Here is a 15478-nt window from a genome sequence, read left to right as displayed (position 1 = left end):
GTAGTTTAAAACATATAGTTTCCTGGAAGAGGCAATCATGTGTGGCCTTTCATGTATGCTCTTCCATTTGATCCTGACAAGCTTATGAGGTGTAAGTATTATCACTTACAGTATTACAAGTGAGATCCAGAGAGTTCAGCTACCCAAGATTGCATAGCTGGTGAGATGGAAACCTAGCATTGCATCTTGGATTTTGTCAGGTTTCATAGCTGAGTAGAAGGCAAGAGGGCACAGGGTGCTGAGAAGGAAGTCTGGGACTGCTGCCCTGTTAAGGCAGAAATGCTGGCTTGAAGGATTGGCATCTTTAACAACCCATGGCCCACTTAACTGGTCTGTGAGTATGGTCTTCAGAACATAGGGTCAATAATGATATTTCAGGGCTGGCAGAACGATACCTGCTTTAAAAAGGCTGCCTCAGGGGGCGTCTGAGTGGCTCAGTGGGTTAAAGCCTCTGCCTTCGGCTCAGGTCATGATCCCAGGGTCCTGGGATTGAGCCCTGAATTGGGCTCTCTGGTCAGCAGGGAGCCGGCTTTCTGCCCTGTCTCTGCCTGCCTCTCTGCCTACTTGGGATCTCTGTCTGTCAAATAAATAAATAAATAAATAAATAAATAAATAAAAATCTTAAAAAAAAAAAAAAAAGACTGCCTCGGTGTGGAGTTAGTATTCCCGTGTTAAATGCAGGCCTACTATCTGTGTCTTTGAGGCTCAATTTGGAATGTAATGATGTGCTACCTTATTTTAGATTTTTAAAAACTTATAAAATTTAAAGAAGCTTTTATTTTAATTCCAGGTAACATTAAGTATTGTATTCGTTTCAGGTGATCAATATAGTGATTCAACAATTCGTGAATAACCCAGTGTTCATCACAAGTGGACACCTTAATCTGTCACCTATTTCACCTACTCCCCAACTGACCTTCCCTCAGGCAGCCATCACTTTATTCTGTATAGTTAAATGTCTGCTTTTTAGTTCATCTCTCTTTTTTCTCATATGTTTTGTTTCTTAAATTCCACATATGGGTGAAATTATACTGTATTTCTCTTTCTCTGACTTCTTTTGCTTATCATTATACTCTCTAGCTCCATCCATCTTGTTGCGAATGACAATAGCTCATTCTTTTTTAGGGGTAAATAATATTCCATTATACACAGACATGTATACACACACACCACATTCCCTTATTCATCTATCAGTGGGTACTTGGGTTACTTCCATATCTAGGCTATTGTAAATAAACCTGCAATAAATACAGAGATGCATGTATCCCTTTGAATTAGTGTTTTTGTATTTTGGGGGTAAATACCTAGTAGTGTGATTACTGGATTGCATGGTACTTCTATTTTAACTTTTTGAGGAACCTTCATACTGTTTTTCACAGTTGACATTCCTACAAATAGTGTGCAAGTGTTCTTTTTTCTCCACATCCTTGCCAAAACTTGCTTTTTGTGTGTGTGTTGTGGTTTTGACTTTAGCCATTCTGACAGGTGTAATGTAGTTTTGATTTGCATTTCCTTGATGATGAGTGATGTTGAGCATCTTCTCACATGTCTGTTGGCCATCTAATGATCTTCTTTGGAGAAATGTCTATTCATGTCTTCTAACCATTTTTAATTGCATTATTTGTTTTTTGGGTGGTAAGTTCTATAAGTTCTTTATATATTTTGGATACTAACCTTATATTAGATATGTTATTTGCAAATATCTTCTCTCATTTGGTAGGTTGCTTCTTAGTTTTGTTGACTGTTTCCTTCTTTGTGCAGAAGCTTTTTATTTTGTTGTAGTCCCAATAGTTTATTTTTGCTTTTATTTCCTTTGCCTTAAGGGACCTGTCTAGAAAAATATTGCTCTGGCCAATGTCAAAGAAGTTACTGTTGCCTGTGCTCTCTTCTAGGATTTTTATGTTTTTAGGCCTCCTGTTTAGGTCTTTAATCCATTTTGAGTTTATTTTTGAGTTTATATTATGGTGTAAAAAAGTGGTCCATGTCCTTCTTTGCCATGTTGCTGTCCGGTTTTCCCAACACCCTTTGTTGAAGAGACTTTTTTCCCCATCAGATATTCTTTCCTGCTTTGTCAAATAGGTTTGATTTTTATGCAAGGATCAACTCTCAGGCCTCAAAACTGAAGTGAGTATAAAATACCTTTATTTTTCCTACATCAGCATAGTTTCTATTATTAGTAGCCATATAGTGGAAGACTGTTCTAGTCATACAGGTAAAACAGTCATTTAAGGCTGAACTCAGTTGTCTTCTTCCCTGAGTGGTATTTAAGTTTTCAGAAATTTCATCTTATCATGGCATGGGTTTGAGGGTAGGGAGTTTAGTTTAAGACTGTTATTTCTCTGATACTGCCTTCTTATGAGACTTAGGTTCCTGTGTTGTCCCAGCTCTGGATGTCCCTCCCTGCTGATATCTGCGGAAGAGTGAATTCCCTCTTGGTCTGTAGCCCATGTGGTGTCCCTTCATTAGTATCCTCAATTCCAAAGGTTCCTTGCTGTATCAGTTGGTAGAGGATGCAATCCTTGATCTCAGGATATGAGTACAAGCTCCACCTTGGGTGTAGAGGTTACTTAAAAATAAAATCTTTAAAAAAAAAAAAAAAAGTCCCAAATCCCCTTCAAATCCACCTGGCTTAGCAGTGGAATGGTGGAGGGTATGTGGCAGGGGGATTGTAAAACAGTGTTATTATTGAGCAGTTTTGCCCTGTTATACATGAGATCACATGTCTCTCCCCAGTTCCCACTCCTCCATGGAACACTTTCTGGATCACTTGGGTATACAGAAGCCTCTCTCTCCTCTGTTAATTCTTTGTATCCAGACCACACCATCTACCCTGTAACACCTCTTATAACATCTTAAAAATGATCTTAACATCATTTTTATCATTTTTTAACATTTTTTTCTGAACTTTATTGATTACACATATAATACTGACATTGCTATTTAACTTTCTATTTGTGTTTCTTACACAATTCATCCCCGCCGCCCACGACCACAACTAGTTTGTAAGCTCTTGGAATGCCCAGACCAAATATTAAATGTCTTGATGCTCTTCTCAAGTGCTTTGCATTGGGCTAAAAGCATAGGTGGTCCTCAGTATCTGTTGGCTGAATGAATTAATGAATTTAAATTTTTTGAGTACAGAAAATAAATCTATTATCTTGTATATCTCAACATAGTGTTGAACCCTAAGTCATCATTAACTAATTACTTCATTTGATTGAATTGAGAGACAATTTATGTTGTTCTTTCTACATGTATTTCTGGTGTCCAAGGAAGCCTAGGGCAACCATGTCTCTTACATGCAAATGACTTAAGGTTTTGATTATAGCCAGCTGGGAGGGGTGCCTGGCTGGCTCTGTTGGTAGAGCATGGGACCCTTGATCTTGGGGTCATGAGTTTGAGCCCCAAATTGGGCATAGAGATTACTTAAAAATAAATAATAAAAAAATAAAACTTAAAAAAAATTAAAATCAGCTGGGGGAATTTTATAGAATGGGGAAGATAAATGAATATAATTACATGCATGGCACATCAGGGACAGTATATAATACAAGGGAGAAAAATCAAAGACCTGGCAAGTAGTATTTGTGATGGCAATTTTACAAGAAGATGTTAGCCAACAGTAGGTAGACGACTCTAATTCACTTCTCTGAGGCTAAGGGAGAAAAACTATACTGAGCAGATGATTCCTCTAAGCTTATACTTAGAGGATTTTAATGATTTTCTGCACTTGCATTCAAATAACAAATTTTTGTTGAGTACCTCCTATGGATAAGCAATGTATTGGACACTCCGTATTCAGAGATAATCTGAGAAAATGGGTTTCTTAGATCCCCAAATGCATAGTCCTTGATGGAGGTAGGATGGACAAAAGACACAGTGTGCACACTGGCGTTCACCAGAGTGTTGACTGACTTTTGTTGTCATTGCTGAGGGACATAGCTCTTTGGTCTGAGGGAGTTGAGGAAGACTCCAGAGGGGAATGGTTTTTACCTGGATCTGGAATGATTACCAGGAATTTACAGGGCAAGGAAAGGCTAAAGAAATTCCAGGAAGAGGGCATGTGCAGAGGGTTGGTATTAAAGAAGAGCTAGGGATCCAGGGTTGCTAGGGTGCTCAGTATGACTAGAACATGTGGTGTGGGCTGGGGTGGTATCTCATGATATAGGGGCATTCCATTAGATACCAGCATGGATTTGTTCTAGTAGTACATCAAAGTGTATCCCCTCCAGTTTTCAAAATTATTATTATAATTATTATTTAAAGATTTATTTATTTGAGAGAGAGCAAGCGTGAGTGGGGCCAGGGACAGAGGGAGAGAATATCCAGGCAGACTCCTGCTGAGCTTGGAGGCTGACACAGGACTCGATCCTAGGAGCCATGGGATCAGGACCTGAGCCGAAATCAAGAGTTGGATGCTGAACCAACTGAGCCACACAGGCACCCCTTGAAAATTGTTTTTAACTGTCATGTAGGAGTGGTTAAATTTGAATCTTCACTTTTTTTCCTTCCTTCATTTCTTGTCTGTTATAAAAGATATATATGATCATTGTGGACAATAGGTAACTATATAGGAAAAAATTAGATATATATAATCTCACTGTCCTCACCCCCTAAACAGCCCCTGTAATCAGTTTTATGTATAGTATCTCCTGTTCATTTAAAAAATACTATTAAATGTATTAAAAAATTGTGTCTTGGGACGCCTGGGTGGCTCAGTTGGTTAAGCAGCTGCCTTCGGCTCAGGTCATGATCCCAGCGTCCTGGGATCGAGTCCCGCATCGGGCTCCTTGTTCCACGGGGAGCCTGCTTCTCCCTCTGACTCTGCCTTCCACTCTGTCTGCCTGTGCTCGCTCTCGCTCGCTCTCTCTCTGACACACAAAAAAAAAAAAAAAAAAAAAAAAAAAAAAAAAAAAAAATTGTGTCTTGTTTTTTACTTTTAAGTGAATTCCTTATTTCTGACTATTTCAGCCCTACTTATTTTAAAGTTTCTGTCATGATTTCCAGTTTAGAAGTCTTTTACTGTCTTCTATCATGATGGGTTCTTAAATGATTTGTAATGTTTGTGAGCCTATCTCCAGAATCTTTTCTTTTCTTTTTTTAACGATTTTATTTATTTATTTGACAGACAGAGATCACAAGTAGGCAGAGAGGCAGGCAGAGAGAGAGGAGGAAGCAGGCTCCCTGCTGAGCAGAGAGCCTGATGGGGGCTTGATCGAATATCTTCTTTTCCTTAGTGGAGTTCAGTGTATGCTCTAGGTGGTGGAGTTGGGCCTATGGGCGGTTTTGCTTCTGCCTGCAAGATCCATATGGTTTCATAGGTTCCTGCAGTAAGGTGATGTGAAATTCAGACCTCACACCCACATGCAGGGCAGATTTGGGGTTCTGATTTCTCCTGTGTAACTTTTTTCTATATAGATACTATGTTGAGCATCCCTCTTTACAGAGAGGATGGCCCTCCTGTTTTCCAGTTTTATGTTCCACTTCCAGGTTTCTGCTGTGTTCATAGGTTTTAACTCCTGTCCCTTGAGATGTGAATGTGGAGCTGCTCTTGCTTGATTTCCCACTTCATATCTGGTACCAGGAGATTTCTTTTGCTTGCTTGGGCTTAGATATGTATTGAAAAAATTTAAAGATATTTATTTTATCCCCCCCATTTTTTTTTTAAGAGGGAGAGAGTTGGGGAGAAGCAGAGGGAGAGGGAGAGAGGGAATCTTAAGTAGGCTCCATGCCCAGTGCAGAGCCCGGTGCAGGCCTCAGTTTCATAACCTTGACATTGTGACCCGAGCTGAACTCAAGTCAGATACTTGACCAACTGAGCCAACCGGTTCCCCTTATCCAGCATTTCTATATGTTTGAAACAGGTGGAGGAGCTTACTTGTTGCCTCTATCATCTTGGCTATCCACTCCTTACACAGATATATACTTTAAACAGGTTGGGAATATATTACATGTATTGATAATCCTCTTTATTTTAACCTGATAATATATTGTAAGTTTTTCCTCATATTCTTAAAGAACATTACTTTTAATGACTGCCTGACTTTTATAAGAGTATACTATATTTTATTAAACAAATCCTCTATTTTAGAAATTTAGGTTATTGTAGGTTTTCCATTATAATAAGTAATGATGAAATGAACATATTTATAACCAATATCTCTCCGCTGATTTCAGCTTGTTTCTGTAGAATAATTACTGCAAGTGGGATTCCTTCATTAACATTTTTGAGACTTTGGTCCTGTTATTACTAAATTATCCTGCAAAAAATTTGTTTCAATTTGCATCCAGTACAGTGGGTTTGTATATTTCCTGGAACTATTGCTCCAACTGGTTCTTATTCTTTAAAAGGATGGATGCTAATTTTCTGGGCAAAAAAAAAATGGTATTTCATTATTATTTTAATTTCCATTTAGTTTAGTGGCTGTTTATTTGTACTTTTTTTTTTTTTTTTAGGATTTATTTACCAACTTTAGAGAGAGAGCATGAGCGGGAAGGGCAGGGGGAGAGGGAGATAGACTCTCAAGGAGATTCTGTGCTGAGCACGGAGCCCGATGTAGGCTCCATCTCTCAAGACCCTAAACTCAGGACGGAGCCAAAACCAAGAGGCAGAGGTTGAACCGACTGTGCTACGCAAGCACCCCTAGTGACCATTTTAAAAGGATGTTTTCAGTAGGTCACCGATTTTTCAGTTTAGAAAATTTTCTTAGTCGTAGGGGCTAGAGTGGCTACTCACTTGTCCTTTTTGTTACTTGCTATTCCCCTACTGCCTACTGGATCCTTCGGTGGAAGGTGTGTTTGGTGACAGGGTGGTGGGTGAAAGAATGCAAACCACAGAAGTTGAGCCAAGAGTTGAATTGCTCAACATAAGGAAAGTGGTTGGGGTGGAGGTTAAGGAAAGAAATACCCTGGAAAGTGGGAGGCTGAAACCTAAAGGGGGTGGTCCAGGAGTTGTGACAGGCAAGGAGGCGCTATCCCAGAGAGGAGTTTGGGAGAAAGATTGGGTCGGTTCATTAAAGGAAAATGTGCAAAATTTTGTCCAGCTGTGGGCAACATGAACTTTCTTCTCCACGTTTCCACAAAATCTTAAGTAAAATAATTCTCATTAAATGCATTGTTAGGTTGGCTCTGTTTGAGGGTATATATGTTGAAGCGGATGGGCACAGAGTAAGAGCCAAGTACTGGATGGGGAGAGTCAGGGAGAGCAGAACCTGCTAAAGTAGCCTTCACAAGACACCAGAGTGCTGGACTAAGGTAGTGAGAAGTAAAGATGAGGAAGAAGGGGTATTCCAGAATTTGGAGTAGGATTTGGTGGTAAGTTACGGTTTTTTTGCAGGGAGAGGATAATGGAGTCAAGATGATTTTGAGGCTTACAGTTTGGGAGACTGCATACACAGGAGATGTCTCAGATGACTGGGACTAACCTTTGGAAGGAAGGGTCACTGTTTCTAGGCTTATAATTGGGGGTGTGGATGCTAGCGATTTTGAATGGTTGACATGGGCCCAGAAGGTGGTGGTGTCAGAAAGTGTCTTCCCCATTTTTCCTGTTCTCCTGTAAGCTCTGGAGTCCTGGTATAGCTCAGAGAATGGAGAGGGATTTATTTAACAACTAGTGTTGTCTTCTCAAGTGATCGTATTGAGTAGGTCTTTGAGGTAATTTTGATTTAATTCAGGAAAATAAGGATTATAATTTGAGAGTTACAGAAAATTTTATAGCTTTACAATTTATTATACAGATTTTCTGTATCATTGATGGCTTTTGACTCATTAAACTATTGGTAATTAACCTCTTGCAGTCATTGTTAATTTCTTTCTTTATTTCTAAAGCTATATAACCTGTGACATAGAAACATTAATGCCAGTGTGTTCTAGTTTTGGCTGTTATTTGTCTTCAGTGGTGTTTACTCTGAGTCCTTTCTTGATGTAAATACTCTTACCCAGCATTGTCAAAGGTTTGTTCTAGAACTCTGAGTACAGCATTTTATTCCTGTCTAGATGCCCGTTCTGTCATCTGTGGAGAAGTGTGGACTGGATTTTATAAATGTGATAAATCATTAAACTTCAGTCTCAGTTTCTTTGTTGGGAGACCTATGTCTAATAAGAGGTTAAAGAGGTAAAATGGATGCTTGGAGAGTATAAAATACTCAATAAATATAGAGTGCTGTTTAATTTTTCTAATGCCAAGATTCTGATATGAGAAAATTTCCAGAGCTGGTAGCGGGCTCTGCCTCCCATGCTCCACAGCAAAAGGTTCAGATAACCTCACAGTGCTTGAGCAGATATCCACTTGCACTGTGGAGGTGTCCATCTCCTGTGGTAGGAATGGCTCTGACCTGTTATGTTCAGCGAGCAGAATCCTTCCATGGTAGCATGCTGGCTATTGAAAGAATGATAAAACCATAGTTTTGTGAATTATTGTATTCTTTAAGAAATCTGTGGTGATGAAGGAGCAGGAGGCTGGCATCCTTTGCATTTGTTGGAAAATATCATTTTTTGGCACTAATAATTTTTATCCATAATTGATAGAAATTTAGGATTTCTAAACACACACATATATGGTAATTCCTTCTTCCTTTGTCAGTTAATAAAGAGGGTCAGAGTTGGTTTCTATAGGTTGTAAAACAAAGTGCCTCAGGGTTTCAACTCCTGAAAAGTTTTAATTTATGTACAAAGTGAAACATTTCAAATTTAAACCAATGTGTGCTTTGGAGGTTAAAGTTCAAACCCCAACCTGGAAACACCTTGGATAGGACTCATCAGCTTATTTGGACACAAGCTGGACAAGAATGTCTGTGTTGTTGTGAATCATTTACATGGAAATTCTTGGGTGGAGATGGGGGGAAAGGATTATAAACTAGGAAGTAATGCCCGGATTATTCCAGAGCCCTTGGAAGTGACTCAGCTTCCTGTTCTCTGATAGCTCTTTGACATTTGTGTTGAGGCATTTATTCTGAATGAAATATTTGGCAATATAGGCAGTTACAGTCTGGGAGTCTCCCTCATGTATAATTTCCAGTGACTAAATAATACATACAAAGTAAGAGTAAGGTACTTTTGTAGAGACAGAAAAAAAGGTAATGTAAAAGAATTCATATAATTCTCACAAAGCTCATTTAAATCCTTCCATGCATTCTCTGGATTTCTAGTAAAACATATTGCACATAGATAATTAAAACGGTGTTTTCAGAAGTTGAAACTCTGAGACACTTTATTTTATAACCTGCAAAAACCAACTCTGACTCTCTTTATTAACTAACCTGTTTCAGACCCTCTTTAAAACTGTCCACACTTCACGCTAACTGTATGCCGGAAAGCCAGGTTCTAGGCAGGTTCTAATAGGAAGTCGTCACTGGGTGTATAACATGAGATGTAGGGGTAGAGGGGAATGTATGGAGACCACCACTATGAAGTATAATTAGGGTCTGGACTTGGAAAACTTCTTGGCATGGATCCCAGCTCTGCCACTTATTGCAAAGCCTTGGACCTCAATTACTTTACTGTGAAATAGGAGTTGTAATATTACCAACCTCAGGGAGTTTCTGTGTAGATTGAGACAGTCTATGTATTACTTAGAACAGTGCTTGGCCTATGGTGAGTACCCAAGAATGTTTATTACTGTCAGAGAGATAAGGGAAGTCTCCCTTGCCTTTTTGGACTGCTGTGAGTGTTGTGTTTTGTGATTTCTTTGGATAGAGAGTTTGGCGGAGATTTAATGAGTCCTGTTTATATGACACCCAGGTGTTTTTTTTTTTTTGAAGATTTTATTTATTTATTTGACAGACAGAGATCACAAGTAGGCAGAGAGGTAGGCAAAGAGAGAGGAGGAAGAGACTCCCTGCCGAGCAGAGAGCCTGAGGAGGGGCTCGATTCCAGGACCCTGGGATCATGACCCCAGCTGAAGGCAGAGGCTTTAACCCACTGAGCCACCCAGGTGCCCCAACACCCAGATGTTCTTAATTGGGTGGGATGAGTTCAGTTCAGGAGAAAACTATTAGAATGGCATCCTTGCATTTGCTTGGGAGTCAGATTTAAACCTTGGTTTTTGCCTCTTGGAAATACAGAGATTGTGCAGAAGGCAAATGAACCCAGGCCAAAGAGATTCTGTATAGCTCTAGGTCTTCTTGGTATCCCCTGACTATAAGGGTTGGGCATGTGGCCTGAGCTCTGCCAATCAGACTGATGTCCTGGGAATTAGACTGTCATCTGCGACTGATGGGGGTTGAGGCACCTGGAGACAGCTCTAAAAGCTCTAAAAGTTTCCACTGTGAAGCTCCTTAGAACTGCCTGGCTCCTGGCCTTCCAGAGCCTGCTTGTTTAGCCCTCCCTGACTTTTTGAACCAGCATGTTCCATGGTGTTCCATTTTGGCACATTTTGCCAGAATCAGTTTTTGTGGTTTACAGTGAAAATACCTTAACTGGCACAAATACCAAGTAGGCAGATTAAATGTGTCCATTGTCAGTAGGTAAGAGGATACAGATGAAGCTATGAGTCTTGGAAATAATAGAAAATTCCTTTTTAGTGAGTATGGCTTACAGTGAGAAGATCGCTTGTTTTCTGAGGTGCATAAGGAGTGAACTGTTGACCTAGTTGAATGGAAAAAGGAAGAGTCTGTAGGTTGGCCAGCACTGGCCTGCTCCCAATAGGAGGTGTAGCATGCAGGCACCTTTGGAGATGGCAGGGGTTACTTTTCATGTCAGAAGTTGAAATTCCTAGTAGGCCAAAAGATAAACTCATTTTATTTAAAGAAGATACTTTTCATTGTGCTTTATGGTGTAGTGCTAATAGCTGAGAATTTGTATTGTAAGTTTAACATTAGGGCTGATTTAAAAAAAAAGAAAGATATATATAAAAAAGAAAGCTATATTTGCAATAAACTGAAGAACGGTAATGCTCTTTTGTGGAAGGACTTAGAATCAGTTACTAAAGATATTAAACAGTTATTTTTTAAAAAGGCTTTCAGAGGAGTGACATCTTTTGAATAAGATTACTCACCATTATTGTCACCAAGAGGTTAAAAGTGATTTTTGAGTATTTATGTTGTATTGCATCATCTTATCACTGTAATATTTTTTTAAAGATTCTGTTTATTTGAAAGAGAATGAGAGAGAGAGAGTGATAGAGAGAGAGTATGAGATGGAGGAGCAGAAGGAGAAATACTCCCCGTTGAACAGGGAGCCCGATGTGGGACTCAATCCTGGGACTCCAGGATCATGACCTGAGCCACCCAGGCACCCTCACTTGTAATATTTTTAATTACAGAAGAAATAGAAGATACTCCATTGCTCTCAAAAAACTTAAAAATTAGATAAGGTACTGTTATTCAACTGTTATTGAAGTTGAATTGTTATTGAACTGTTATTGAAGTTTAAGTAGATTGAAGAGTTAGCTGTTATTGAACAGCACTACTGTTATTGACACTTAGACAACAACTCCATTCTGTCAGAGTCAGTGTTCTTTGGGGAGACCACTAAGAATTTTCTCCCTTAACTGGGATTTGCGTCTTTCTCTGACTATATTCATTTTTCAAGGCCCAGCTCAAACAGTACCTCCTCTGAAAGTCTTCTTAGAAGACTGGGAGCAGTTGGAAGATTCTTCCTTTCCTATTGATTTCATTCTAGCTTGCATAATAATTCTGAAGGTGACATCCTAGTTCATTTGGAGGGCTGACTCTTTAGTAGGGGCTATATCATGTTGGAAAACGGATCCAGAGGCAACTCAAGGCCTTTTTGGAAAGAACTGGGATTAATAAGTGGCATTTATAATGGGTAAAGGAGTCTCATGTGTTTGCCATTACTGTCGTCTGTGGTTTATTGATTCCCTTACTAGATTATAAATTCTTTGAGAGCTGATGCTGTGTGTTAGTCATCATTAGATTGCCTTCAACACTTGGAACAACACCCAGTGCCTTAGATGTTCTCAGTAAACATGTGCTGAGACAAAATGTGGCCAATGGGGAAATTCATGGTGGAATTCGAGCTCTGCTTGGAGGGCATGTGAAGAATTAGATGTAGGAGAATAGAGTTTCTCAGGACAGGAAATGACATGAAGGAGAGTTAAGGGACAATCAGGAAGAGGCCTTGGAAGAAAGAGAACGTCTTTCAAAGGGTAAAATGGGGAAGAAGAATTGTTAACAGGGAAGGATTAGAGTCTAGACAGATAGGTTTACAGCTAAAGTATATTGAGGTTAAAATCTGATGAAGGAGATTAAAGTCTAGTTTAAAGGAATAACAACAATGACAACAACAACAAAAGAAAATTTAATTATGGGGTACATTATCTTTTAGAATGTTTTCTTCCTCTTGAATTTAAAAATAGAAAATAATTAAGCAGCTTGTATAATTTTGGATAGCAATATGGTGACATCTCTTGGAAATAGTGTGAATTGGAAAGCCAAAACAATAATAGCAGCAAATAAATTTGATAAATCTGTTGTTTCTAATATTCCTACTTAAAGTCTATTTCAGGTCAATTTCTTTGAGAAGCCATAACTACATTGGATATCTAATTATGTATAAAAATGCTATTAAAGACTAGATCAGGGGTGCCTGGCTGGTGCAGTCGGAAAAGCACGAGACTCTTGATCTCATGTGTTTGAGCCCATACTGCATGTAAAGATTACTTAAAAATAACTAAATAAATATTTTTAAAAAAGACTAGATAGGGAGTTTTTGTTTGTTTGTTTGTTTGTTTTTAAGCCTCATTCATTCCTGAATTCCTGTCTGCCATACATCTTTCTTATTCCCTTTGTACTTGGAAGCACAGTGTTGTTCCACGCAGCAGTAGGTCCCATGGTAGGTCAAGCACCCCTTTGAAAATTGAACAGACTTATAGGAACTTTGATACTTGGGGAGCCCTGTTTTGTGAGCTACTGGGTGAAGCTACAAACATCTTGGGTGTCTATTATTGTTACTGTCATGTATTAGGTACATTTCTTTCTTTCTTTTTTTCCCTATGTGCAATGCATTAGTAATTTCCTGATTGTAATGATTTGTTGCCTTTGAGTATTTGTTATTGCAGCTAGATTGCCTGCCGTCCTTCATAACAGAAAGACCTGCCATTCCTCATAATTTATTACTACTCAGTTTGTCATCTTTAACAAGAAACGAGTTAGGAGAAATGGGAAGGATCTTTCTGGATATAGAGAAGGGAAAAAAGGAACAAAGAAGCCGTAAGTCCAAAGGACTTTAGGCTAGGAATATAGTTTTCAGCGCTGTGGGAGCAACCATAAATGGACTTCTATACTTCACTGATGCACTGAATTTCTGGGATTAGGTGTGGTGGTGGTGGTAAAATACAAATTAGGACAAAAATCAATGATATTGTTAAGCACTGTATGGTGACAGATGGTAGCTACACTTATGGTGAGCACGGCATAACATATAGAGATGTGGAGTCATGATATAGTACATCGGAAACTAATGTAACACTGTGTGTCAACCATACTCAGATAAAAAAAAAAAAAAAAAAGCAAACCTAGGGGCGCCTGGGTGGCTCAGTGGGTTAAGCCTCTACCTTCGGCTTAGGTCATGATCTCAGGATCCTGGGATCAAGCCCCGCATCGGGCTCTCTGCTCAGTGGGGAGCCTGCTTCCCCCTCTCTCTCCTCCTGTCTCTCTGCCTATTTGGGATCTCTCTCTCTCTCTGTCAAATAAATAAATAAAATCTTTTTAAAAACCCCCCAAAACTAAAAATGGGGCCTGGGTGGTTCAGTCGGTTAAGCATCCAACTCTAGATTTCAGCTCAGGTCATGATCTCAGAATCGTGAGATTGAGCCCTGCGTTGAGTTCCGTGCTGGGTATGGAGCCTGCTTAAGATTTTCTCTCCCTCTCTGCCCCCCCAAAAACCTAAAAAAAAAAATGATGACAAAATAATACTTATTTAGATGTAAACTTAGAAAATATGATTAAATTTCTTTCCCAAATCAGAAAGTTCAAATATTTTCTATCATTTGAGGAATTGGCCTCCCCTTTTATTTTCTTTTTGTAAACTATGTCTATATATCAGTTTGGACTCTGTTGCAAGCAACAGAAATCCAGTTTAACTGGCTTTAAAAAAATGTGTTTCAAGTAACTAAAATCATCAGGGTTTTTAGCACAGCGGGATTTTGCATTCAGCCCTGCCGGGTCACGTTTTCTTTTCATTCACTGGCTCTGCTTTCTGCTGTGTTGGTTTTGGCTTCTTTCTTAGTCCCTAGGTCCTCCCCTCCTGGAGGCAAGATGTGCGCAGCTGCTCTGGTCTCTACTTCTTCATGAAAAACTGATCCAGGGGAGTTTGTGGACTCTCATTTCAGAAAGTTCCACAAAAGCTTTCTTATGTCTCACTGGCTCCAGCTGGCTTATATGCCTGTTGCTAAACCAAATCCCTTTGGCTAGAGAGTATGATGTGCTGATTGGCTTGGAACTAGAGGTTCACTCAAATGCTATGCATGGATTATATGGAATGAGTGGAACCCCAAAACTAAAATTGGTGCTGTTATCAGAAGAAGGGAAATAATTACTGGAAAAGAAAACAGAACATGTTCAGGAAATGATACTTGAAGTATTGATAATGTTATAAAACTATAGGATAGCAATTCGGTATATAACATAGAAAGATGTTGTGTGTGTTGATGGTATGTTGGTTGTTGAATTTTCTGAGAGAGCCAGAGTGGTCCTAAAGTGGGGGGTGGGAGAGTGGGAGAGTAGATGGGATATAAATAATAAGTGAGAAGGAAAAGATCCTGGGATAATGGGCAGATCCAGTTACCTTAGCTAGGAATCTGTGATTAATGGTCTCCTGACCTGCTGGCTCCTCTTCTCTCAGAGGAGCTGTCACTTGGAAATATCCCTCACTGGCATCGGGGATGTGGTGAGTGGTGCTAACTCTGGTTGGGTTTTGACACGTTAAGAGACAAAATGTTTTCTTTCTTTCTTTCTTTTTTAAAAGATTTTATTTATTTATTTGACAGAGAGAGACAGTGAGAGAGGAAACACAGGCAAAGGGAGTGGAGAAGCAGGCTCCCTGCTAAGCAGGGACCCTGATGCGGGGCTCCATCCCACGACCCTGGGATCACAATCTGAGCTGAAGGCAGATGCTCAACTGACTGTACTAGCCAGGTACCCCCCCTTCTTTTTTAAAAAATATTTTATTTATTTATTTGAAAGCGAAACAGTGAGAGAGGGTGACAAAATGTTTTCTTTTGCCTCTTAGAATGAGCTAATTTGATGGGAGTGTTTCTAGAGAAACACAGAATGTTTCCAGGTTCCCTTGAAAGGCACGTTGGATACACTAGTCACCCATCTGGGTGGAGCTGAGCAGAGTGCGAGGCAAACTTTACCCATGGTCCTCCTCTGCCTAGGCCATCCCTCATCACTTTTGCACTTACCACAGCTTTGTGTGCCGGGGTTTCCGAACAGAGTTGGCACTGTTTGGGTTAGTCAGGATCAATGCAGAGAAGTCTGGAGTAAGGCCTTGTGAGAAAAGACCAGGTTTTTTTCCT

At 39.6% G+C, this 15478-nt stretch overlaps 1 protein-coding gene across 7 annotated transcripts in view; it reads left to right on the top strand.

The window, feature by feature from the left end:
- PLS1 (plastin 1) overlaps nucleotides 1–15478 on the top strand; it is a 117062-nt gene that overhangs the window by 41576 nt on the left and 60008 nt on the right. The window contains exon 1 of one of the 7 annotated variants that reach the window (XM_059163870.1): nucleotides 14951–15095. The exons of 5 other annotated variants lie outside the window; for them this stretch is intronic. The gene's annotated coding sequence lies outside the window, so the exon portion shown is untranslated. Of the gene's footprint in view, nucleotides 1–14950; nucleotides 15096–15478 lie in introns of those variants that run through there. One more of the 7 variants, XM_059163873.1, reaches the window with a different exon arrangement.

Source organism: Mustela lutreola, chromosome 2 (genome assembly GCF_030435805.1).
Source record: "Mustela lutreola isolate mMusLut2 chromosome 2, mMusLut2.pri, whole genome shotgun sequence".
NCBI classification, from domain to species: Eukaryota; Metazoa; Chordata; class Mammalia; order Carnivora; family Mustelidae; genus Mustela; species Mustela lutreola.
The sequence above is the reverse complement of the archived record's forward strand: the minus strand, read 5'-3'. Positions and strand labels throughout refer to the sequence as shown.